Genomic DNA, 24,185 nt, shown 5'->3' with positions numbered 1-24,185 from the left:
CCATATCAATCATAGAGAGTTTAAAAATAATTAGAAAAATGATACTCGATAGAAAAATCTCAGTAAGCCAAATTATTTTCGGGATTGTATCCGAATTCTCACAGTGAATCCACAAAGATTCAATAACCTTCTTTCCATTGTCACCTCTTACTAATGATTTCAATTCATTTTTTTCAGCATCACACCAACGCCACAACTTCTGCCGTCCTGCCTGTCCTTGCGCTACACTGTAAAACCTTGGACATTAAGCTCCTAGCTACTGTATAATCCTCTTTCAGCCACGAAAGGATATTGGACCATCTCGGGTTCAGGTGTAATCAGTCCCTTTTGTACAAGTCATACCTTCACCAGAAGAGATCCCAATGTCCGATGAATCTAAGTTCCTGCGTGACCCCTGCACTAGTTCATCAGTTACGCCATCATCTGCCAATTCTTCCTATTCCTACAATGACTGGCGCATGACACAGTTAGCAATTCAGCGATTAGCACCCTGAAAGTCTTGTTTCTTAGTTTCTACCGAATTCCCTAAAATGTCTCTTCAGGACCTCGTCACTTTGTCTCCCTATTTTATTCGTGCCAATAGGAAGTAATACTTATGGCTGTCCGCTGTCGTCTTTGGGAATGTCCTTGGATCGTTTCAGAGACATTCTTTATCCTGGCAGCACGGAAGCAACATACCGTGCATGTATCGTGGATCATGAAGTGTGTGAAGTTAACATTACTGGTGTAAAGATCCTTGGCAAACTGATAGGTCTGAACGTGGATGAGTCACATAGACCTGATGGTGTACACCCCAGTGCTCAGAAAGAGGTAGCTGAAGAGATTGCAAAGGCAATCGTAATGATCTTTCAAGGATCACTGGTTTTTGGAATAGGTCCGAAGACTGTAAAATTGCAAACGTCATTCGACTCCTCAAAAATGGAGAGAGGAAGAAGAAAGCATATTGTAGGCCAATTAGTCTGACCGCAGTGGTTGGGAAGATATTGGAGTCGATAGTTAAGGATTTGGTTTCGTGAACTTGGAGGCTGAAGACTAAAATGAAATACTTACAAAATAACGGTAAAAATATGAACCAGGACATTACACTCTCTGATACCAAAATAATCATGTCCTCATGACCTCATGATAAATATAAGCTTTCCTCTCAATGTTGCTCCCACAATGGGAAAGCGATTCTGACTGTCTACACTATCTCAGTATCTGTTATCTGAATCCCGTGGAAATTCATCTCACCTTTGCCTGAAATCTCCGGCTCCGTCGCGGTCCTCCGCAGGTTTGGATACTTGCGCTCAGACGTTAAATTCCCTTGGGCGCATGGGAGTAGCCTTGCACAGGACCTGAACAGTGATGGACGGTCGAATTCATTGGGTGATCGAGTTATGTTGAGGAGTTGTTTCTTGTGCGGAATTTGGATGCTGATGTACGGGGTCTTTCTTTTGTTACATTTAAAATGGCGATTTTTGTTATGTTAATCTGTGGAATGCGGCTTTGTTGTGTTTTAACGCTTCAGAGAGTTTGCGCTAGCAGTTTATTGTGGTTTAGAGGGTGATAAGAGGGTGCTATTAGCCAATGGGTGGTTATGTATCGTTTTGTTTTCGGATGCTATGCTGTATGATATGACTGTGGACTGAGTTTTGGCGGGGAGTCCGGAGGAGAGACGAGGAGGACGGCGGACGTGCGGAGAGGCTCCGGTCGATCACTTCGGGTGGTCCCGAGCCGTGGGTCGACGGAATTCGGGTGGTCGTCTGACGTCGAACTTGAGCTCCAACGGTAGCGCGCGAAGAACTTGGACTTTGAATAAGTGTTGGCGCCTTTTTTTTCATTACTTTCCTCTCTGTATCAAATGTATATTAATGCCCTAGAATTAGTAATATCTATAAAATGTATGTGTTAAAATTTACTGGGTGTGCTGGCTGATGATTGATGTTTGTGATTGATTCGGGCGACGATTGACCCTGAGGGGACTGCTGAAGCAGGTGCTGGGCGGGATTTCCCCTAGACACACACGAGCCAAAATAACGGAACGTTACAAGTGGGGGCTACCGTCAGGGATTTTGATTTTTTTCGGGAAAGTTGTACTTGTGGTTGCGGTAAGTGGTGTGAAGATGGAGCGAGATAAGATTGTAAGTTGGTGTGAAATGGAGGAGGTACCGGTGAATCATGCGTGTGTGGTAAGCGGGGTCGATTATCGCATTCCGGCAGAGGTACTGGTGCGAGGGTTGAGTTTGATTAAAGGTATCGGGCAGGTAGAACTTGTAGCTAGAAGGGGTGGGAAAGAACTGGAAGCTAGCTGGATGTTGGTGCGGGCGAGTGCCGACGTCATGGCTTTAGAATTACCAGCGACAGTCCATGTCCAGGGGGAGGCGGGGCCGTGGGGTCTCCATACCCTCCCCGAGGACGCAAGTGAGGAGGTGCCGGAGGAGGAGGAGCTAGAGGAGGCCCCCGGCCGGGTGTCCGTAGCAGGAGGTAGAGGTGTGGAGTGGGAAGGTTTGGCCAGGCCCCGCCCCCATGGGCTTGAGGAGACTGCCGAGTTAACGGCTGCCATTACCTCCCTGGCGAGAAGGGTTGAGGTGCACCGCCCGAAGCTGAGAATTTTCTCGGGAGCCAAGCCCACCCAGGAAGGGGAGGATGACTATGAGACCTGGGTTGAAGATACATCCCAATTGTTAGAGGTGTGGCCAGTTTCGGATGAGGAAAAGAGACAGCGATTGGTGGAAAGCTTAAGGGGCGGGGCAGCCCGGGTGGTCCGCGATCTGAGAGCGGCACGCCCCTTGGCTTCCCTATCGGAGTGTTTAGACGCTTTGGAGGAAGTGTTTGGACTGTCAGGGGATCCCTGGCGGCATTTAGCAGAGTTTCAACGGATGGGGCAGAGAAGAGGGGAAAAGCTCTCCGACTATGCTTTCAGGCTGGAAGGAAAGCTTACGGGGTTGCTGCGACGAGGTATAGTGATGGACGACGATGTGGCGGAGTTAAGGATGAGCCAGATATGTAGCGGTTCCCGGGAGGATGACAGGGTGGCTTGGAGTGTACGGCAGTCATTTAAGCAGAGCTCCCCTCCATCATTCGGACGGCTGATCCGAGAGGTACGGGCCGAGGGGTGTGCTTTGGGCCGACCAGGGGGCTCGGACCCTCAGGGACGGTCTTCAGCGGTTCAGGAGGTGGTAGCCGGGATGAGACCAGAGAAATCCAAGGGGTCCTCGGGGGCCCGTATCGGGAGGAGAGAGGCGGCGAGTAGTGGGTGCTATAACTGTGGGAGAGAGGGGCATTTCCGCCGGGAATGTGAGTGGCCGGGGGCGTGCTACCACTGTGGGGAAGCTGGCCACTTACGGAAGGATTGTGAGAGACGAGATGCGCCGAGGGGGGAGGGCCCCCAGGCCACCAAGAAGGGAGAGGTGTCGGGAAACTTAAGAGAGGCTCAGTGAGGGAACGGACTGGAGTCTCGGGAGGAACACGTTCCCAGAAAACCCCTATGGAACCCCGGAACGAACAAGCCCAAATTCCTGATGGGCTGGTGGGACCCCGTTCCAGCGTGTCCCTACGGATAGAGGGAATCTTTGCGAAAGCCATCCTTGACACCGGGTCGCAGGTTACCTTACTGTACCGGTCGTTCTACCACAAATATCTGAAGCATTTGGCAGTAACTCCGTTTAACGCATTGGAGATTTGGGGCATAAGTGATGGTGATTACCCGTACGATGGATACTTGTCAGTGAGATTGGAATTTTCAGAGGGAGATGTGGGAGTATCGGAAGCCTTTGAGACGCTGGTGTTGGTTTGTCCGGACCCGGTGGAGACCGGTGGTGCTGCCCTGTTGGTGGGGACTAACTCCCCTCTGGTGCGACGGCTCTTGGGAGCCTGTAAGAAGAAGCGGGGGGAGAACTTTTTGGAGACCCTCTCGGTACACCCCGTGTTCCGAGGAGTGTACGAAGGAGTGAGTGACCCCCAGGGCCTGGACCCGGAGTGCAAACGAGGGACGGTGTGGTGCACTCAGGCGAGGCCTAAGGTGATACAGCCAGGGGAGGCGGCATTAGTGATGGGAACCCCCAGATTCCCCGGATTGCCGCCGGGAGAGGCCCTGCTAGTAGACGCCCCCGACGACCTGGAAAGGGAGTCCTGGTTCCCGGCTGGGGCGCTGGTGAGACCTGAATTGCAGAGGCCCTCAGCTGTACAGGCACGGCGGATGGGGGTGATGATACGGAACATAACGGAGAGGGAGATCACCTTTAAGCGCGGGATGCCCCTCGCGCACTTGTTCCCGGTGACGGTGATGTCCAGCGCCCCCGTGAAGCCCACTGGAAGATAACTATTGGGAGACGGGGGGCGGCTGACCGAGGAGGCCTTTAATTTTGAAAACTCCCCTGTACCGCCGGCGTATAAGAGCAGGCTGGTGGAGAAGATGCTGAAGTTAGGGGATGTCTTTTCTCAGGGCGAGTTTGATGTAGGGTTTTCCAAGAGCACTCGGCACACCATTCGGGTAACAAATGACACCCCGTTTAGGGAGAGGTCGCGGCGGTTGGCCCCAGCAGATGTGGAGGATGTGCGGCAGCATTTGCGGCAGTTGAAAGATGCAGGGATTATTGCGGAGTCCCGAAGCCCATATGCGTCCCCCATAGTGGTGGCAAGGAAGAAAAACGGGAAGGTACGCATGTGCGTGGACTATAGGACCCTGAACCGCCGCACTGTTCCCGACCAATATACGGTCCCGAGGGTGGAAGATGCATTGGCCTGTCTGAGTGGTGCACAGTGGTTCAGTGTATTGGATTTGCGGAGTGGGTATTACCAGATTCCGATGAGCGAGACTGATAAGGAGAAGACAGCCTTTATCTGTCCCCTGGGGTTTTTCCAGTTCGAACGAATGCCCCAAGGTATCTCGGGGGCCCCAGCCACCTTTCAGCGGCTCATGGAGCGGACAGTGCGGGACATGAACCTGCTGGAGGTATTGGTGTACCTGGACGACCTGATAGTGTTTGGATCTACGTTGGAGGAACATGAGGAGCGGCTGCTGAAGGTGCTGAGTCGGCTGAAAGAGGAAGGGTTAAAACTTTCCCTGGATAAATGCCAGTTCTGTAAGACGTCGGTCAGCTATGTCGGGCACATAATCTCGCGAAATGGAGTGGCCACCGATCCGGGTAAGATAGCCGCAGTCACCACCTGGCCGAGACCTCAGAAGGTGAGCGCCTTACGCTCGTTTTTGGGGTTTTGCGGATATTACCGGCGATTCGTGAAGGGAATAGGTGCGGTCTTAATTCCCAATGAACAGAAGAGATGAGTTACTCCACATCGGTAGAGACACTCTGGGTTTGTAGTTCCAGGAAGCTCAATATTAGGAAGTTGAGGTGTTGACATCATGAGATAATACTTTACTCAGAGAGCAGTGAATAACAAAGCATTTCCTTTCATTGTTGAGAAGTTAAGTTAGAAGGAGGCCACGTGGTTAATTTCTGAAATTAACCCCATTTGCTATAGAGCATGCGCGGTTGAATTATTCCTCATTTAATACATTTCCCGACATCCTTCACAACGGAGCGCACACCCTGTAAGCAACAGCATTGTAGACTACATCCAGCAGGGCAACCACTTTCAAATTTCTTACTCACTCTTCTTTCAGTTCGTCCTGACGAAAGGTCTCGGCCCGAAACGTTGATTGTATTTCTTCCTCTGATGCTGCCTGGCCTGCTGCGTTCCAACGGCATTTTGTGTGTGTTCTTCCACCAAAAGTGCATTTTCTCTTCCGGAAAGTCGCCGCCGTTTTCGTGTGCCTTCTACTGGCCAGTATCTTTACAAGATGGTTTAACCCAGCCATTATCAATGTCCTTCTGAGATTGTCTGCCTGGCATCACAGGTTGCTCAGTCAGAATCTGTGATATACACCCGCTACACATACCAACTGCCCTCGCGGTTCCATGTGACACTGATCGGGAGAACAAAGCAGGTGTTACAGCGTGCCTAATGGTGACCTGCAGGCTACCGGAGGGAAGGAGCGTCTTCCACCTCTTTTGGTAGATATTTATCTCCACCCCGCTACCCTGGAGGTTGCCGATCTCTCGATTGAGAAAACGTGTCCTAGTATATGGATAGAAGACCAGAGAATGTTGCTGAGGTGGATGATAAATCAGACTCGATGAGCTGAATGGCCTTATTCTGCTTCTATGTCTAATAGTCTATGGTGTTTAAAATTCAATGGAATGAAGAGATATGCACTAAGTTTGAAGAGATTAATGTAGTTTGGGGTCGGGTTATCACAGAAATGGTGTGCTGTAGGACCAGTTCCCGTGTTTCATTCTTCAACATGTTGTGTTCTGAACGCACTGAGCGATAGCCTCCTCTCTAGGTCCCTGATGCAAAGGGGGAAGATACTCTCGTTGAAAAAGTTCCATATCTGTCCCCACCACTGTCGCTCGGCCGAAGTGCCTCGAAGGGAATCTCTGAGATGTTGTCTCCAGTGTGACCATGCTTTGGAATTACGTTCCCCAATGTTTAACTACGACGCCATGAGCCTTTGCATCCACATTTCATAGTTTCATTTAATTGTTAATCAAGCATACATGATTATAGCCGAACGCAACAGCGTTACTCCGGGGCCAAGGTAAACAAAAAATACCAACAGCAACACATAACAAAACAATATAAATGTTTGAACGTGCATATAAGATATCAGTAAATACACTCAGACAAAAAAATATAGTCTGAGACCGTGAGTCCATGAATGCTGCAGAAATCCGAACCATATGTGAACAAGAGTTTCACAGACAGCACATGGAGACTATCAGTGATTTCTTCCTCACTGAAACTCACTGTGTCTGACGCTGGTAGTGGGTGATGGGACGGCGTAAAGGGAGCTTCACTTTGTGTCTGATCCATAGAGTGTGCGATTGGACGCTGTGGAGGGAACTTCACGCTTTGCCTGACCCCGGGAGAGTGTGATGGGACAGTGGGGAGGGTGCTGCACTCTGTGTCTGACTCGGGGAATGTGTTATGGAACGATTAGGAGAGCCCTTCATTCTGTGTCTGACCCCGGAAGTATAGGATGGGAGAATGTAGAACGGGCTTCACTCTGTGTCTGATCTTGGGAGTCGTTGTTGCAGTGCCCATCACTGGGCCGTCCCTTTGTGATTCTTAGTACCTTAGTCGACCCCTCACATTCACTGATCCAATGGATATGGGCTTGCCCCCTCTCCGAGCCATTTCTCTTTACCACACCGCCGGCCAACAGGATCACAAGAAGACAGTCGTTGAGTTTGGCGGCTTGCTTGCCTCACTGGCCCAGCGAGCTTTGACGGCTGGAGTCAGAGATTTATGTTTTCGCTCTCGTTAGGGTCACCCATGCCAAGCAAGTCAAAGGATAGACCCCAAACTAAGAGTGATCGACTCGTCTTCTAGGTTTGGGGTACAGCTCAGGGCTAACAAGCTTGACTCGTGTGACAAGAAGACCCTCACCTGCCACTCCTGACGTCAGACACCAATCTCCAACACTGGCGGACAGTGTCTGTCCGCACAATTCAGATCGTTTGCTCGCCCGGACAATTCCGGTAACACCCCCACTCAACCCTGCTGCTTTTCCGGCAGGGGGCGGGGCGGCAGCGAACAGTACGAACCACCTAAGAACCATCCGCTGTCCCAACTTCATAAGACCTTAAGGCAAGAGAATGAGACCAGCCGGCCGATCAAGTCTGCTCTGCCATTCGATCACGGGCAAGTTAAATGAAATCCATCACCGTCAACGGCTCTGAACCCTGCATCCTCGGCCCCAGCAGTCCCTTTCAACAGACTGTGGCGATTAAAGGGCGCAGTTCACCCCCATCTTTCTGCAGGGCTGTTGGGAATGGGGAAAATTTACCGGCCTTATTGGATCTCATAGATAAATGAAATTAACTTTTGAAGTTGTACTGGCAATTTCTAGTCTAACGTGCAGAAATCATTGAGACCTTATAAGATTGTGAAACAAGAACTTCCAGGAGGGTGCAGGACTCCCAAAGAGCTCATGAGCTATAGAGCATACGCAGTTGAAGTATTCCGAATCTACTATATTCCTCAGGATGCTCCGCAACGCAGCGCATGCCCTGTAAGCAATAACATCGAGAGTACATTCCCCAGAAGTCCCCACCCACTGCGCATTTTCAGTTCAGGAAAGTCGCCGCGGCCCCGCGGTGTTCGTGTCTGTCGTCTGTTTTCCGAGCGGTGAATCGGCATTCACTACACCCGACCGCTTAGCTCGTCCGTTGTGCTAAAGCACCCGGTTGATGTTTATCCACCAAAGGATACAAGTGGAAGCCGGTTGTCTATATTGGCAATGGACTTCTATCTCGTCGGCATGTTTTGTTCATACGCGCGGGCGCGACCACTGAGTGGGAGCTGAGCGAGTGGGAGAGCGCTGTGACGGGAGATACCAATGAGCGGAGTGGTGCTGTTGGGACCTGTCACTGAGGAGAGAAGGACAGACTGCATTAAGAAGCCAACTACTTTAAAAAGTTGAGTCGGGTGGGTGGGTGGGGCTTCTGATGTTCGCGGTCCCGCCTTCTTCCCCAGTTCTTAACCCCAGGACAAACAGCAGGGTCGCCCCCTGGGTGAAATTGTGAATTGTTGACATAGTGGAGGGTGTTGACTCAGTATAATTTAATCATATCACTGTCATCTCTCTTATTATCGCTGCATGTGTGATTAAATGATGATATTTGTTTACTACGGATAGCGATTAAATACAGAAAGACCGTAGATGTTGATGAAAGAAAACACATTGACTCCCCCAGAGTATTCGGCACGGAAAAAATAGAAAAATAACTCGAGGACCCCAATATTCCCCCTTGCGGGCATTAAAAAAAGAATCGGCCACAATAACAATCAAAGACTCCGTACACATTAGGTTTTCGACCCCTTACTTTCTGAAAGGAACAGGGACAGTGACTCCAAATTCCCCAACATCGCCTTCTACATGCAACAATTACCAGCTCAGCCCCCCGGCAATCGGCCACAAGAAAGAAACACCGAAAACCTGAAGGAAACCAATACAAAATACACTTCAATAATCACATTAATCTCAGAAGATGGAAAACGTCTTTTCATCTGCGTAAGAGGAGAGCAGCCGCACGTATACAGTACATCCGTCGGGAGTGACCGCCTACTCGGGTCGTAATGCCGCTGACTTCGCGGAGTCCAGGAGCGTGTTGAGCTCTGAGAGTATTGGCGCACCCGAATTCGTTAACTTTAACGAGACGTCAATGATTGACATTTCTTCCTACTTTTTTTTTCTCGAGTGACTCGCTCTTTGGGATGCGGTCCCGGTGCTTTCTGTTTAGACTTGCTCATTTTATTTTGATAGGCTCGGAGATTCCATGTTACTTATGTTAGCAGTCTTCCAATTAGACGTGATCGCGCGATCCCAGTTTTGGGAATGCTACGTCTCACGGTGGCAATCCACCAAGCGATGAATGTTCTGTTGGAATTTTATAAACGAACTCTGGTCACCATCTCTTCATTGGGAGTCTGTATCTCCTCCACACTTGTGTTCCAACATTGCCAGTAGACATGATGAGTGCTAGAGTGATTCGTGACTGTCGCGGAAAAAGAGTACACAGACCCGAAGGGAGCCGCTTCGGAAAATCTTTATTGACACATGATATCATGGAGAGCCCAAGTTCGTAAATCAGCGTCTTAGGACTCTGTCAAACAAGAAAACTCAGCCATACTTATGCATGAATCGTACGTGACAAGAGATACAAGTGGATTTTTACAGAAGTAAATGTCACGTGCTTCAGGACAATTTATGACCAGATAGTTCCTTATTTAAACCTTTGTCTAGCGTTTAAATATACAGAAAACAATGTCTATCATTTCAGAGAACAATGTATAATTAGTCAACTGCATCCTGCATGACGACTTCAAGGCAAATCTTCGCAATCAGTTTCTTAGTACTTTGCTGGAACTCCAGCAACGCTACCGAATAGCGAAGAAGCAAAAAAAAAAAAACTCCTTCAGCAGCTACACATTTTACATAAGTTTTGGTTCTCAAATATATATCAGGCAAGCTGGCTCAAACGCAGACGGATAAAACTTCTCAGAACAACGAACTATAGATAGAGATTTTTTATATCTCTGTTACAAGGCACAGTTCAGTCACACAGAGTACATTAATTACAGATAAATGATTATAGACTTCGATTTAACATTTAAAAACAATTCATTATTCCCTCAATGTCCATTACAATGTAAAGCTCTGATATTTTTCTTCCATAGTTCCCTCCTTGTTAATCTTCGAGATTAACACTCTTTACTGTGGTATTTCCTCCTCCTCCTCATAAGGGAATTTATATGCATCGCAGAATGGTATTTTCTTCCCTGGGTACACCTCTTCACCTCAGCAGATGCTCCTTGCCGGCTGTGTCTTCCATCATTTCGGGTAAGTGCCATTAAGGGGACGGGGTAGAGTGTCATCAGAGGCAGTCTTATTTTTGAGCAGGAGAAATCCCCTACTTGGCAAGGGCAGCTCTAATTGTTATTGCAGTAACAGAAGTTTTTTTTTACTGTTCCGCTGCGGTGGAGTTACACTAACTCCTGACCATAGGTTGGACGGGTTGCAGGAAGAAGGCCGATAGTACCATCCTTCAAAGCCAGAAGGCCATCCTGGCCAGTTCTCAGAACCATTGACACTGCAACCATTCCTGCCCCCACTAAACAAAACTACTGATGTCACTTCACTTAGGTTAAGAGGGACCACCGACATACGGATCATCGTTTTACCAGCTGGGGAATTTCGGCCCATACGCAGCATGCTCCCTGCTTTACCTATTAGCATACGGATGGCAGAGAAACAATAAGGTGTTAGTGTTGCTCCCTCCCACCACCTGAATCAACGCTCCTATGAACACCACTCCGGTCAACCACTACATCCTCAGTCCCGCTGGACTCTGCCTGTTGTTAGCTGACCGTCGACCCGAATTTTTTCGTTTTTGGCGTCGGCATCCGTAAAATGGTCTGTATTCGGTCCGCTCCGATCTCTCGATTCCCAGCCTTCAATGAAAACCCGAGGTACTGCACTTGTGACTGACAAAATTGCAGCTTGGATTTAGCCACCAATGACTTCGGGCAGCTAGGAACTGGAGTAGGGTCACTGAGTCTTTTACACACTCTGCCAGTGTAGCTGACGCCACCAACAGATCGTCGGCGTATTGTATTAATATAGAACTTTCTCCCAGATGACACTTGTCTCAGTCATGTTCAACGGCAGCAGCGTACACGTCCGGAATTTCGGTATACCCCTGGGGCATCGGGTCCAGGTATACTGATGCCCTTTGTATGTGAAGGCAAACAAATACTGGCTATCCGGATGGAGAGGAATAGAAAAAAAACGCGGAGCACAGGTCGACCACAGTGTAGACAGTAGCATCAGAGGGAATGGATGAAACAATCATACTGACGTCAGGTACCACCGGTGCTATGGGAATTGCAATGCTCATTGGGCCGTCCAACTTTAGGTATAGGCAGTATTGGTGTGTACAGGGGCTGACGGTAGGCTTGAGAACCCCCTGTTGGAGCAGAGAGTCCCTGACCGGGGCTATGCCTTCTTCTGCCTTAGCTGCTAGTCGATACTGCCTAACACATGGTAATACAGCATTCATTTTTAGCTTGACACAGAGGTCTCTCGCAGTGAGCACTCGACCCACGTGTGTCTTGTGGAGGGCCCACAAGTCTGCATTTACCCTTTCCAATGCTGAAGGGCTCCTATGGCCTGGCGGCTCGGGCAGTTGTTGTCGTTGAAATTCGGTTAGGGTGTCCTCCAACTGGCGGGATGTTCCCGGAAGGTGTATTCTTCCCTCCTCAGGCCCGTTCCATTCAAAGTCCCCAATGCACTCGTTAATAGGGGCTGATTGCAACCGTTTCATCATTGGGCCTATCTGTTTCTCCTGATAGGGAGGCCGTACAGCAAGGGGTAGGTGAGGTATTGACGCAGGTCCCAGGTAGGACAGGGGTTGCTACTCTGCGGTCAGGCGTAACGGGATACCCAGCCCTTCCTTCTCAAAATATAGATAAGGGTCTGGGTGTATCTCAGCTTTCAGCCCTTCGTGGGTGTACGCCTTTTCTCGGTATTCTGGATAATCTGTCGTTGTGTACCAGGCGGTGCAGTGTAAACGGGAGTAGTATCGGACCACTTGCAACAAGCCCCACAAAGCTTCAGTGGGAGCCGTCGGCGCCAGCCCCTCAAGTTCTGGCCGCAGCCGGTACATCTTAACTGTGTCGGGGTTGCCCTCGAGTTGCCAGCATTACAATACCAGGTCGAGTTTGGCCTCGTGGTTGAGAAACAGGGACGTTAACTGATGCGTCCGGGGCGAGGGTACTTCCATGTACATGCCCTGAGGAGAGCGGTAAATAGTAGTTCCTACCTTACACAGAGCTTGGCATCCCAACAGCGGCAAGGGAGTAGTATTGGAGACTATCAAAGTTTCTTGTATACAAGTGTCTCCCAGGGACAAGGGGAACTTCTTCGATAAGAGTTCTGACAGTGGGATTCCGGCTACCACTACGGTTCCTAACCTGTTCTGGCTCAGGGGTAATCCCAGGGTGGGGGTACAGAGGACAGGGTAGCGCCAGTGTCCACCAAGTGAGTGTCTCCTATTCTAAGATTTACCATGGGTTGCGTTTCGGAGTCTTGGGAAAGTGATATGACCGTTCCCTATACCACCACCTCCCCTGGGACCCATATTCCAGTGGGAAAGGGTTGCTATAAGAGAAGGAGGTCACCCTTCTCTCGTTTTGTCCAGTCCATTCTGTGGGTTCTTTATAGGAAGTACTTCGACCCTGCTTTGCACGAATTCGGCACTCTTTGGCCCAATGTCCATTTTCCCCACATCTTCGGCACATATCCTGGGATCTTTCAACTCTCTTTTTCTATGTTCTCCGTTTTTCTTTTCCCCTCTCCTGTTCCTGTAGGTAAAATTTTGTCTAATGCGTTTGAAGGCCATCCCGGGTGCGACGAAGGTTCCCTCCCTTTCCATGTTTATCAAAGTAGTGACTAGTTTTGACCAAGGCATAGCCTGCCAGTTCAAATCTCGCATTTTAAAAATCTGCCTTGTTGGGGCAACATTAAATTTTGCAGAGTCTGGATGGCCAATGGCCCATTTTCCTCTAAGGGAACTCCGGCATACTCCTCTCACGTATTCTTAAACCGAGCTATAAAATCAGGGGCTCCTTCAATCTTCTTCTGAAAGCATCTAGTCACTTCTCCTAAGTCCCTATGCCGTTGTGCTGCCCACAATATGGCGTCCTTCCCTCTATTGGACAGCCAAGAACACAGGGATTCGTTACCCTGTGGTGTTTTCTCATCATCTTTCCGCTAATCTGCATTCTTCCCGGGCGGAATCTGGAATGAATCTTTCGAAGCTGCCCAGGAGCATTCATAGGCACGTTTGAAAAGGAGTCCGCAGATCTACCGGGAGAGGCTTATAAATTTCGCACATTTGTTCCAACCAACTGAGGAACGCTGTTGGTCTTTTTATTCGATTAGGGAGCTCAGCTACAAAAGCTCAGGCCTCTGCAGGCGTCCATGGCTTTAATATTGCTGTTTCTCCTATCATTATTGTTGGAGGCTGAACTGTCGGAGAGGTGGAGGAGTGAATGGCCATTCGTTGAGACATGTGTCTGGTTTGTACCCCTTCCTCCAGTTATACCTCCCTGCCTTCACCTCCGCCTGCCCCTTGTGCGGGTTTATCAGCTCCTTCAGCAGGAGCTGATGTGCCGGTTGTTCCCGAGTGCGGTTACTCTGCTGACCCAGGCTGCTACCATCTCTATTATCTCGTTTATCAGTCCATTTGGTAGAATATCAGGACCAGAATCTCTCCTTTCGAGAGATACCATTTGCGGTATCCGGGGGTATAATGGTACGTGTGCCCGCATCGTTGGGGGGGGCGGGGGTGGGATCTGGGTGGGTAGGGTGGCGGAGCGGTTGGTGGTGCCGGGCCTTGCTTTTCATCGAGACTCTTCGTGACAGGGTGCTCCTCCTCTTTTTCTTTCTTTCTCTTTTGTTTATGGGGCTGGTGTCTCATTGCCACCTGCATCCATTTCCCAAAACATCCCATCATATTCTCAAAATCACACTTAGGGTTCCCATTTCCATTCGCTACCTCGTCTCAACAGGTCTGTTGCAAATCAATTTTAAAACTCCCTCCGTACGGCCGGTCTCCCTGCGACCAGCCGTACAGATCTTTGCTAAAAGTTACAGCGTATCGGTCGTCACCTGTTTCCCGAATTACCGTGTCTGCTCGTGACTCCGGGGGTATCAAGGGATCTCCTCCATTCTGCCGAGCTTTCTTCACAGTTTTCATCCGTTTCACGGTTTTCCTACTTACGTTCAAGGCCCAACGCGATCTTGTTCGTTGGGGCGGGTCTGCAGGAGCAGTAGCAGACGCCCGACTGCAGACAGTTCCCATCGTCTGAAAAAGAAGAGTTACGCCGCGCGCCCGCTTATTTCCCCGAGAGCTTCTCTGCAGCGCTCACCGGTTTAGAGTTTCCTCAGCAACTTCTCCGTTCCTTCATCTTCTGAACGGTACTCTTCCTTTTACAATTTCAGTCCCCTTGGAAGCTCCCCTCTTTCCGCTCGGGTTCTTTTTTCAGAGATCCGGCTAAAATAGTACCCGTCCAGCAATTCCCTCCTGACTTGGAACGTGTTTGGATACTAAAGATGATCACATCCTCATCGCCAATTTGTCGCGGAAATAGCATACTCGGACTCGAAGAAGCTGCTTCCGATAATCTTTATTGATACATGATATCAAAGCGAGCCCGAACCCCTGAAAGCGGGGTCTTGGGACTCTGTCATACAAGAAATCTCGGTCATATTTATACATGAATGGTACGTGAGAAGAGACACTGAGGTGGGTTTTTACAACACTATGGTCACGTGCCTCGCGACATTGTCTGACCAGATAATTCTTTATTTGAACCTTTGTCTAGCATTTACAGAGAACAATGTCTAACATTTTGGAAGACCATGTATAAGTAGTACACTGCATTCTGCATGACGACTTCAAGGCAAAGCTTAGCAATCAGTTTCTCAGTATTTTTAGCGGAACTCCAGCAACGCTACCGAACAGCGAAGTAGCAAAAAAAATGTCGTTGAGCAGCTACACATTTTACCTAAGTGTTAGTTCTCGAAGGTATATCAGGCAAGCTGGCGCAAACGCAGAAACATGAAAATTCTCAGAACAAGGAAGTACAAATACAGTTATTTTTGTATCTCGGCTGCAGGGCGCATTTCAGTTACACAGAGTACGTTAATTACAGATAAATGCTTATAGATTTCGAGTTCTCATTTAAAAACAATTCATTATTCCCTCAATGCCCATTACAATGTAAACCATTGATATTTCTCTTCCATAGTGACTTCATATACGCTTAAATTCTAAATGAATGATCTAAATGACAGGTAGTTGGCAGAAGTGTACAGAATATGTGTCGTGCTCAGAGCCCCAAATCTTTTAATCGTTTCAACGATTTCATGGACTTTGGAGATGTTCATTGTCATATCTACTGGTAACCATGATGTCTCTAACTCCCTGGGAGCCTTGCAATACCTGGCCCATAGTGTTCTGCCTGAGAGCAGGTGTAGATTTTACTGCCAAATAAGCCTATTACAGCGATAAGGCTGTTTGTGAGTATTAATACTGAGAAATACTTTGGACTCTTCTTCCATCTCCATCTGTCGGTAGACCTCAGCTTAGTCCACATTGCTGAAGTGATTTCCTCCAGAAAGTTTCGCAAAGATAACCTCTGTCCTGGTCAGATGGCATTGATATATCTTAAGTATTGGATTGATGTTGACTTTAAAAACTCAGGATAGGACGGTGGCAAAAAATAAAAACCAAACAAAAATAGCGTGCAGTCAGGAATGGTAGGCAGATGATTGGACATAATTGCAGCCAGCCGGCTGATTATAGGTGCGTTAGAAATGCAGAATCAAAAAATAGGAGCAAATACATTCCGCAATATGCTATATCTCAAACCACGGAGTAAAAGAAATAAGGTAGATGATCCTGTTGCACGGTTAGAAATGATCAGGTACGATATTGTGCACATTACAAGCCCTGGCTGAAGGAAGATTGCAGTTGGGAGCTAAATATCTAAGGCTGCACATTGTATTAGAGGGATAGGAAGGAAGGCGGAGGGGGTGGCGCGGCTCTGCTGGCAAAGACTGGCATCAAATCAGTAGAAAGATGTGACATAGAATCGGAAGATTTTGAATTCTTCTGGGCTGAGTTAAGCAACTGCAAGGGTAAAATAACTCTGATGGCAGATATACATCGGCGCCCTAAGAGTAGCTGGGATGTGGACCACAGATTACAACAGGAAATAAAAAAGGCATGTCAAAAGGGCAATTTTATGATTGTCATGGGTGATTTGAACATGCAGTTCGATTGGGAAAATCAGGTTGGAAATGGATCTCAAGGGAGTGAGTTTGTTGAATGCCTGGGAGATGGCTCTGTAGAACACTTTTTCATTGAGCCTACTTGGTGATCAGCTATACTGGACTGGGTTATGTAATAAACCGGAGGCAGTAATCACAATATGGCTGAATTCAAATTGAAATTTGATAGGGAGAAAATGGAGGGTGATGTAGCAGTACTTCAATGGAGTAAAGGAATTTATTTGGCGACACAGGACGAGATAGGGCAAAGTCAGCATGGTTTTCCCAAGGGAAAATCTTACCTGTTGGAGATTTTTGAGGATACATAAGATATAAAAAGTGGATGCAGAGGATGCTGTATGTTTCGACTTTCTGAAGGCCTTTGACACGATGCCACAACTGAGGCTGCTTACCAAATTAGAAGTTACTGGCGTGGTTAGTGCATTGGTGAATTGGTAGGAGGCTGTGAGTGGGAATGAAAGGATACTCTTATGGTTGGTTGCCAGTAACTAGCGGTGTTCTGCAGGGTTTGGTGCCGGGCATGCTTCTTTTAATGCTGTGTATCAGTAATTTAGATGACGGAATAGATGGCTTTTTTGCCAAGTTTGAAGTTGATAAGATGAATGATGGAGCGGCAGTCAGCGTTGAAACAGATAGGATGCCGAAGGACTTAGACAGACTTGCGGAATGAGCATGAAAGTGGAAAATAAAATATTATGTTGGACAATGTATCATCATGCACTTGGGAAGCAGAAAGAATGTGTTGACTATTTTCTAAATGGGGAGAAAATCCGAAAATCAGAGATGCAAAGGAAACATTTAAAGGTTAATTTGTAGTTATCGGAACTACAGAGAGGTAGTCATAGGGGATTCCATAGTCAGGGGAACGAACAGGAGATTCTGTGAGCCTGATAGAGATACCCGCATGATGTGTTGCCTCCCAGGTGCCAGGGTACGGGATGTCTCGGATCGGGTCCAGAATATTCTGAAGGGGAAGGGCGAGAAGCCAGTTGTCTTGGTACATGTTGGTACCAATGACATAGATAGGACAAGGGAGGAGGTCCTGAAGAGAGATTTCTGGGAGTTAGGAAGGAAGCTGAGAAGCAGGACCTGCAGGGTAGTAATCTCGGGATTGCTACCTGTGCCACGTGCGAGCGAGGGCAAGAATAGTAAGATCAGGCAGATGAATGCATGGCTTGGAGAGCGGTGCAGGGGGCAGGGTTTCAGATTCTTGGATAATGGGGATCTCTTCTGGGGGAAATATGACCTGTTCAAAAGGGACAGGTTACGACTGAACGCGAAGGGGACCAATATCCTTGCGGGAAGATTTAATAGAGCTGTTAGGGAGGGTTTAAGCTAGTTTGGCAGGGCGATGGGACCCGGAATGATAGAGCGGAGGAAGGGGAAAACATAAACAAATCCAAGATAGTGAGCAGTAAAAATGCCAGGAAAGACAGGCAGGTGATGGGGCAAATTTGTAGCCATCGGGATGAGTTGCAGTGTAATAAGGTTGCAGCGAAACCAAAGCGAAAAGTACCACATACTGGTCTTCAGGTGTTATATTGAAATGCACGCAGCATAAGGAATAAGGTGGATCACCTTGTCGTACAGCTACAGATTGGCAGGTATGATATTGTGGCCATTACTGAGAACTGGCTAAATGATGCATGTCTCTGGGAGCTGAACGTCCAAGGACACACGCTGTACCGGAAGGATAGGAAGGTAGGCAGAGGGGGAGGCGTGGGTTTATTAGTAAGAAATGATATTAAATGATTAAAAAGAGGTGATATAGGATCGGAAGGTACGGGATCTTTATGGGTTGAGCGAAGAAATCGCAGGGGTAAGAAGACCCTGATGGCAGTTATTTATAGATCTCCAAACCGCTGCAGTAATGTGTACTACACATTTCCAAAAGGAAATGGAAAAACCTTGACAGAAGGGCAATGTTATGAAAATTGTGGGAGATTTTAACATGCGAGTGGATTGGGAAAATCAGGTCGGCACTGGATTTCAAGAAAGAGAATTTGTAGAATGTCTGCGAGATGGATTTTTAGAACAGGTTGTTGATCCCACTAGGGGATCGGCTGTACTGGATTGGGTATTGTGTAATGAACCCGAGGTGATTAGAGAAATTGAGATGAAGGAACCCTTAGGAGACAATGATCATAACATGATTGAGTTCACTGTGAAATCTGAAAAAAGGGAAGCCGAAATCCGATGTGTCAGTATCTCAGTGGAGTAAAGGAAATTACAGTGGCATGACAGAGGAACTGGTCAAAGTTGACTAGAAAGGGACACTGGCAGGAAGGACGGCAGAGCGGTAGTGGCTGGAGTTTATGCGAGAAGTGAGAAAGGTGCAAGACAGGTGTATTCCAAAAAAGAAGAAATTTTTGAATGGAAAAAGCCATAGTCAAAGTTACAACAATGGAGGGGGCATACAAGGAAGTAAAAATTAGTGGGAAGACAGAGGATTGGGAAGTTTTTAAACTTTGCAATAGGAAACTAAGAAGGTCCTTAAGAGGGAAAGCATTAACTATGAAAGGAAGCTAGCAGATAATATCGAAGAGGATACTAAAAGCTTTTTCAAGTATATGAAGAGAAAAAGACAGGTGAGGCTAGGTATAGGACCGATAGAAACTGATGCTGGAGAAATTGTAATGGGAGATAAGGAGATGGCGGTGGAACTGAACGAGTATTTTGCATCAGTCCTCACTGAGGAGAAAATTATCCGTATAACGGACACTCAAAGGTGGCAGGGAAGAGAAGTGTGAGCAGTCACAATTACGACAGAGAAAGTACTCAAGCAACACACATCAAAGCAGCTGGTGTACGCAGCAGGCCAGGTAGCATCTCTAGGAAGAGGTACAGTCGACGTTTCTGGCCGAGACCCTTCGTCACGACTAACTGAAGGAAGAGCTAGTCAGAGATTTGAAAGTGGGAGGAGGAGGGGGAGATCCAAGATGATAGGAGAAGACAGGAGAGAGAGGGATGGAGCTAAGAGCTGGACAGGTGATTGGCAAAAGTGATATGACAGGATCATGGGACAGGAGGCCCAGGCAGGAGGAAAAGGGGGAGGGAGGAAAAACACAGAGGATAGGCAAGGGGTACAGTCAGAGAGACAGAAGGAGAAAGAGGAGAGAGAGAGAAAGAACGTGTGTATATAAATAAATAACGGATGGGGTACGAGGGGGACGTAGGGCACTAGCGGAAGTTAGAGAATTCAGTGTTCATGCCATCAGGTTGGAGGCTACCCACACGGAATATAAGGTTTTGTTCCTCCAACCTGAGTGTGGCTTCATCTTTACAGTGGAGGAGGCCGTGGATACACATATCAGAATGGGAATGTGATGTGGAATTAAAATGTGTGGCCACTGGGAGATCCTGCTTTCTCTGGAGGACAGAGCGTTGCTGTTCAGCAAAACGAGCTCCCAGTCTGCATTGGGTCTCACCAATATACAGAAGACCACATCGGGAGCACTGGAAGCAGTATATCACCCCAGCCGACTTACAGGTGAAGTGTCGCCTCACCTGGAAGGACTGTCTGGGGCCCTGAATAGTGGTAAGGGAGGAAGTGTAAATGCATGTGTAGCACTTGTTCCGCTTGCAAGGAGAAGTGCCAGGAGGGAGATCAGCGGGGAGGGATGGAGGGACGAATGGACAAGGGAGTCGCGAAGGGAGCGATCCATGCGGAAAGCAGAGAGGGGGTTGAGGGAAAGACGTGCTTAGTGGTGGGATCCCGTTGCAGGTGGCCGAAGTTACGGAGAATAATATGTTGGACCTGGAGGCTGGTGGGGTGGTAGGTGAGGATCAGGGGAACCCTATTCCTAGTGGGGTGACGGAAGGATGGAGTGAGAGCAGATGTGCGTGAAATGGGGAAGATGCGCTTGAGAGCAGAGTTGATGGTGGAGGAAGGGAAGCCCCTTTCTTTAATAAAGGAGGCCATCTCCCTCGTCCTGGAATGAAAAGCCTCATCCTGAGAGCACATGCGGCGGAGACGGAGGAATTGCGAGGAGGAGATGGCATTTTTGCAAGAGACAGGGTGAGAAGAGGAATAGTCCAGATAGCTGTGAGAGTGAGTCGGCCTCTAGTAGACATCTATAGATAAGCTGTCAACATAGATAGAGACAGAAAGATCTAAAAAGGGGCGGTAGATGTCGGAAATGGACCAGGTAAACTTGAGGTCAGGGTGAAGGTTGGAGGCAAAGTTAATTAAGTCAACGTGCTCAGCATGCGTGCTGGAAGCAGCACCAATGCAGTCGTCCATGTAGCGAAGGGAAAGTTGGGGACAGATACCAGAATAGGTTTGGAACATAGATTGTTGCAAAAACCAACAAAACGACAGGTATAGCTAGGACCCATACGGGTGCCCATAGCTACACCTTTACTTTGGAGGAAGACTTATTAAGAGTAAGAACTAATTCCGCTATAAGGAGCAGAATGGTGGCAGAGGGGAACTGATTAGGTGTCGAATCCAAAAAGAAGCGGAGATCTTTACGACCTTCCCGATGGGTAATAGAAGTATATAGGGACTGGACATGCATGGGAAAAATAAAAAGGTGGGGTCAGGGAACTTAAAATCATCGAAAAGTTTAAGAGCGTGAGAAGTGTCACGATCATAGGTAGGAAGGGATTGAACGGGGGATGGGGTGGGGTAGGATAAACCGTGTCGTGGTATGCAGAAACGAGTTGTCAAGGATGACGTTACAGAGCACCTGGAGACAAATAACAAGGTCGGCAGAACTCAGCATGGATTCCTTAAAGGAAAATCCTGCCTGACAAAGATATGACAATTTTTTCAAGAAATTACAAGTAGGTTGGACAAGGGAGATGCAGTGGATGTTGTATATTTGGATTTTCAGAAGGCCTTTCACATGGTGCCACACATGAGGCTACTTAACAAGATCAGAGCCCATGGGATTATGAGAAAGTTAAATACGTGGAAAGAGCGTTGGCTGATTGGCAGGAAACAGAGACTGGGAATAAAGGGATCCTATTCTGGTTGGCTGCCGGTTACCAGTAGTGTTCCACAGGGGTCCGTGCTGGGGCCGCTTCTTTTTAATTGGTACATCAACGATTGGGATTATGGAATAGATGGATTTGTGGCTAAGTTTGCTGACGATACGAAGGTAGGTGGAGGGGCCGGTGGTGCTGAGGAAACAAAGAGAAGTGACAAATGAAACACAGTGTTGGAAAGTGTTTGGTGATGCAATTTGGCAGAAAAAAAATGAACGGGCAGACTATTATTTAAATGGGGAAATAATTATAACTTCTGAGATGCAACGGGACTTGGGAGTCCTCACACAGGATAGCCTTAAGATTAACCTCCAGGTTGAGTCGGTGGTGAAGAAGGCAAATGCAATGTTTGCATTCATTTCAAGAGGAATAGAGTATTGGAGCAGGAATGTGATGTTGAGGCTTTATAAGTCGCTGGTGAGACTTCACTTGGAGTACTGTGGGCAGTTTTGGTCTCCTTATTTAAGAAAAGGACATGCTGACGTTGGAGAGGGTACAGAGAATATTCCCTAGAATGATTCAGGAAATGAGAGGGTTAACATATGAAGAACGTTTGTACGCTCTTGGACTGTATTCCTTGGAGTTTAGACGAACGAGGGGAGACCTCATAGAAACATTTCGAAAGTTGAAAGCCATCGACAGAGCGAATATGGCAAAGCTGTTTCCCATGATTGGGGAGTCTAGTACGAGAGGGCATGACTTAAGGATTGAAGGCCGCCCATTCAGAACAGAAATGAGAAGAAATTTTTTAGCCAGAGTGTGGTGAAGCTATGGAATTTGTTGCCACGGGCAGCAGTGGACGTCAAGATATTAGGTGTACTTAAGGCACAGATTGATAGGTACCTGAGTAGCCAGGGCATCAAAGATTATGGTGAGAAGGCGGGGGAGTGGTACTAAATGGGAGAATGGATCAGCTCATGATAAAATGGCTGAGGAGACTCGATGGGCCGAATGGCAGACTTCTGCTCCTTTGTCTTATGGCCTTATGGTCTGATACGTAGAATCGGTGGTGAAGAAGGCAAATGTAATGGTAGTGTTCATTTCAAGAGGTCTGGAATACAGGAGAAGGGATGTGATGCTGAGGCTTTATAAAGCACCGGTGAGTCCTCGCTTGAGTATTGTGAACAGTTTGCGCTCCTCATCTAAGAAAAGAAGTGCTGGCGTTGGAGCGGGTTCAGGAGAGGTTCAGAAAGATAATTCCGGTAATGAAAAGGTCATCATAGAAAGAAGCTTTGATAGCTCCGGGTCTGTATCTCTGGAATTCAGAAGGATGAATGTGATGTCATTAAATCATTTGGAATATTGAAAGGCCTAGACAGAGTTGATGTGGAATGGATGTGCCAGATTACAAACAGAGAAACTGCAGATGGTGGAATTCTGAGAAACAAACAGAAATTTCTGAAGATTTATGGAGAAATGTGCATTCGACCTTTCGGGTTGAGTTCCTTCAGCAGGACCGTGAGGAAAAGATGAGGTGCAGAATTAAAAGATAGGGAGGGGGAGAGTGAAACGCAAGGTAATACGTCAAACCGGGGCAAGGGATAAAGTAAAGAGCTGGAAAGTTGATTGGTGAAAGAAATATAGGGCTCGAGAAGGGGAGTGGAAAGAAGCCCATGAAGGAAAGATAAGGTGGAAGGAGCAACAGAGGGAGGAGATGTGCAGGCAATGTGAGAGAGGAAAAAGGCGATAGGGAGCGGTGTAGGAGGGAGGGCATGACTGGAATTTTGAGAAATCTACGTACATGTCAGCAAGTTGGATGTACCCAAATGCAATATAAGTTATTGTTCCTCCAACTTGAGTGTGGCCTCATCTCGACAGTGGACGAGACCATGGATTGTTGTATCCGAATGAAGACTGGGCCAGCGAAAAGAGAGGGGAGACCTGATGGAATTTTGGTAGGTTATGAAAGGCACAGAGCAACAGTATATTTTACCGAAGGTTGAAATGTCTAACACCAAAGGCCATGCATTTAAGAGGAGACTGCGTAATTACAAGGGAGATGGGAGGGGCAAGTAGTTTACACAGAGAGAGTGGTGCGTGCTTGGTATACGCTGACTGGGATGATGGTAAAGACAGATAGCTCAGAGACTTTTCAGGGATGTTTATGTCGGCGAAATGAGCTAATTGGAAGGATATCGACATTGGGTATTCAGAGGGGATTAGATTAATTGGCCAGTAATTTAATAATTTAATTGATCCGACAATAGTAGGCCGAATGGCCTGTCCCTGAGCTGTACTGTTCTACGCTCTATGTTCTAAGAGATTGGAAGAAGCGTACAGGAAAGCCTCCAGTGCTGACCATATTTGCAGCCGACTGTCCACTGTGTCTGTAGTCAGGAGATATTGGTCGGCTGAGGGCCCACGAGGTATTCTATCAGACATTCGTATTTGAGGTGGAATTGCGGGTCTCGGTCTCACCCTTTGGCTCATGCTCGGTGAAGGCCAGCAGGAGCGAGGCAAACATGGAGCGCCTGAAGACCTGACGGAAGTCGCTGCCGGCGAAGACGTAGATAAGAGGGTTGAGGGCGCTGTTGAATGAGGCCAGGGCCTCAGTGAGTATATACCAGTTAAAATGACTCTGCATGTAGTCGTTTGGTATGAGGGCGTAGAGAGTGCTGGGGAGCCAGCAGATCATAAATGCGGCGACCGTGGTCACGATCAGGCGTATGGGCTTCCTGGACTCAGCGAGCCTGACCCCTTGCAGCCTCCGGCCAACGAAGGCGTAGCAAATGATCATAATTACAAGAGGCGGGAGGGCGAAGGTGAACGTGATCCAAATTAG

This window comes from Mobula birostris, chromosome 29 (genome assembly GCF_030028105.1).
Source record: "Mobula birostris isolate sMobBir1 chromosome 29, sMobBir1.hap1, whole genome shotgun sequence".
NCBI classification, from domain to species: Eukaryota; Metazoa; Chordata; class Chondrichthyes; order Myliobatiformes; family Myliobatidae; genus Mobula; species Mobula birostris.
This window is presented reverse-complemented; position numbering follows the sequence as displayed.